We start from the raw sequence: 327 nt of genomic DNA on the forward strand, positions 1-327 counted from the left end.
AAAACTATTTTATACTTAAAGCTTCTAGAATCTCATATTTTGCAACTTTTGCAATTTAGTCCTAGAAGTCAAATTGGACACTTATTTACAAAATTTCTTCATGAAACTTTCACACAATCATGCAAACATGTAATAAAACTCAAAATAATTATAGAACAAATATTTCTACTTTGAATTTATGGTCTCGAAACCACTATTCTAACTAGGCCCAAAATCGAGATGTTACAGAAACGAGATCACAACTTTCCAACAATTGGATGACGAGTCTTTGTATGAGGCTTGGGAGCGATTCAAAGAGTTACTTCGTAAGTTTCCTCATCATGGGAT

At 32.1% G+C, this 327-nt stretch overlaps 1 non-coding gene across 1 annotated transcript; it reads right to left on the bottom strand.

Annotated features, from left to right (window-relative positions):
• Nucleotides 1-219: 219 nt before the first annotated feature.
• Nucleotides 220-327, bottom strand: LOC128284757 (small nucleolar RNA R71). Its single transcript, XR_008275179.1, has one exon. It is a non-coding gene; the product is annotated as a small nucleolar RNA R71 (small nucleolar RNA).

The sequence above is a fragment of the Gossypium arboreum genome, chromosome 11 (genome assembly GCF_025698485.1).
Source record: "Gossypium arboreum isolate Shixiya-1 chromosome 11, ASM2569848v2, whole genome shotgun sequence".
Taxonomy (NCBI): domain Eukaryota; kingdom Viridiplantae; phylum Streptophyta; class Magnoliopsida; order Malvales; family Malvaceae; genus Gossypium; species Gossypium arboreum.